This window comes from Saimiri boliviensis, chromosome 16, assembly GCF_048565385.1.
Source record: "Saimiri boliviensis isolate mSaiBol1 chromosome 16, mSaiBol1.pri, whole genome shotgun sequence".
Taxonomy (NCBI): Eukaryota; Metazoa; Chordata; class Mammalia; order Primates; family Cebidae; genus Saimiri; species Saimiri boliviensis.
The window spans coordinates 83,496,861-83,499,187 of record NC_133464.1 but is presented as its reverse complement, the minus strand read 5'-3'; the positions used below and the strand labels follow the sequence as shown (position 1 = coordinate 83,499,187).

General features: G+C 47.8%; 1 pseudogene; it reads left to right on the top strand.

Annotated features, from left to right (window-relative positions):
* The first annotated feature begins 402 nt into the window (after positions 1 to 402).
* Positions 403 to 780, top strand: LOC120365689 (large ribosomal subunit protein eL31-like; annotated as a pseudogene).
* Positions 781 to 2,327: the final 1,547 nt, after the last annotated feature.

The following is a 2,327-nucleotide window of genomic DNA, read 5'->3' as shown; positions in this document are numbered from 1 at the left end:
AAGCCTGGTAGGGGGTGGCATCCCGCCTGTGACGAAGCCAGCACACTGTGATGAGCAGTAGCTCCTAGACCCATGGACCACAGGCTCTGCCAGTGCTCTCCCTCCAGGGACTCCTGCCACCCATGCAGGGCCAAATGCTGACATCCAGGAGCTCGCTCAGAATTGGCTCAGGCTGCAATCACTTCTCTTCTCCTATCTCCCCCCCATTCCCAAAGGCAGCCTCTCCTTTGAGAACCACACATTCCTACCCAGAAAAAAGCATTCACCACCTGCCCTCCTGCTGAAGGCTGCTCCCTCGGGGCCTTCTCAGCACACCTCTTTCTCTAGAACACAAAGTTCACATGCTGAATTTTTGCCTTTTTAAAAGTGACTTCACTTCCTTTCCAACTTGGACCTGGCAGAATGGATCCCACAAAGAAGGGTGGTGAGAAGAAAAAGGGCCGTTCTGCCATCAATGAGATGGTGACCTGAGAATACACCATCAGCATTCACAAGCACATCCATGGAGTGGGCTTCAAGAAGCGTGCCTCTCGGGCACTCAGAGAGATTCAGAAATTTGCCAAGAAAGAGATGGGAACTCCAGATGTGTGCATTGATACCAGGCTCAACAAAGCTGTCTGGGCCAAAGGAATAAGGAATGTCCCCTACTGAATCCACGTGTGGTCATCCAGAAAACGTAATGAGGATAAAGATTCATCAAATAAGCTCTATATTTTGGTTACCTATGTATCTGTTACCACTTTCAAAAATCTATAGACAGTCAATGTGGATGAGAACTAATCGCTGATGGTCAAATATATCAAGTAAAGTTATAAAATTGCAACAACAAAAAAGTGACTTCGAATTTTGGTACCAGCAATTCAACACCTGAATAAGATTTGAAAACCTCACAACAAATTACAAATATATACGGGTCCTGTTGAAGGTGACATTGTAGTTCATGTATTCCTCTGTGCGTGTGTGTGTGTGTGTGTGTGTCTGGCTGTCTGGCCGTCTGTCTCTTTTGAGATGAGGTCTTGCTCTGTCACCCAGGCTGGAGAACAGCGGGGCAATCACAGCTAACCTTACTCTTGCACTCCTGGGCTCAAGCAATCCTCCCACCTCAACCTCCCAAAGTGCTGGAATTACAGGTGTGCACCACCTTTCCCAGTACCTTTCTCTCTTTATTTTCATATTCATTTGTTCATCCAACAAATATTTACTGAACCATTACTGTGTGTTACACACTGAGATTTCAAAGCCAGAGAAGAGTTGATTTTGGTGGGAGAAATAGGAATATAAATAAATTGCGCCACAAAGTACTGGCTGTGCCCCTGGCACGATTAGGCGAGAATACAAAAATTCTTACTGACAAGAAATAAGAGGCCATAGTCCCAGGGCACTGGCTTAGTGTACTCCTTCCCATACTCTACAATGATTAAGGAATTATTGTCTCATTTCACAGAAGAGAAAGCTGAGGCTCAGGGGGACTAATTCACTCAGTGAATTCTTCCTCTCAAAGAAGGAAGCGGTAAAGTTGGTCCTTTCGGCTGCAGCTACACCCTGTCTCTCCTCTCTCCAAAATGAGAAAGGGTTGCCTTGACCCAGGCTTCCTTGTGGCATGACCTCATGACAGCTGAATCTCCTGATCCTGCCCAGGGTCAACACAGAGAAAGGAGAGAAACCTAGGGTGTCTGGGCTGGAACTCAGGGACCTGTGGCTCCTGGGACGCACCCCTTGGGCAATGGTTTCCTAAGAAAATCTGCCCTGTTCATGCATTAAAAAGCAAAGGAGAGGAAACAAAGAAACCCCTTGAAGCTTTTGTAAGAAATTTACGATTCTCTTAATCTGTGAACTTTCATTTATTGAAGACCGGCTCTGGGAATAGAGGGATCAATAAAACTCAGCTGAAATCCAAGGCAGAGCAAGACGGCTGAAAACCATGCAGTGGTCACGCCCCCACCCTCTTCTGCAGGAACAATGAACTGAGCGCAAACCCTGCAAGAAAACACCTTCACAAGAGCTAAAATATCAGGTGAGCGATCACAGGACCCTGTTTTGGCATAATAACAAGAAAAGAGGCATTGAAGAGAGTAGGAAGGGCAGCCCGCATCGCCCGCACTGTTCCTCCCCCAGGACTAGGCAGCTCGGTGTGGAGAGAGCAGCTTTGTGCGTGGGAAAGGGAGAGGGAGGTGACTGTGGCACTTTGCATTGGAACTCACTGCTGGCCCCACCACAGTGGAACACAGCACTGGGCAGAATTCAATGCCCTTGATTCCAGGCCAGTGCTCACAAAGGGAACATTTAGATCTGCCCCAGGCCAGAGGGGAATCCACCACCCCAGTGGG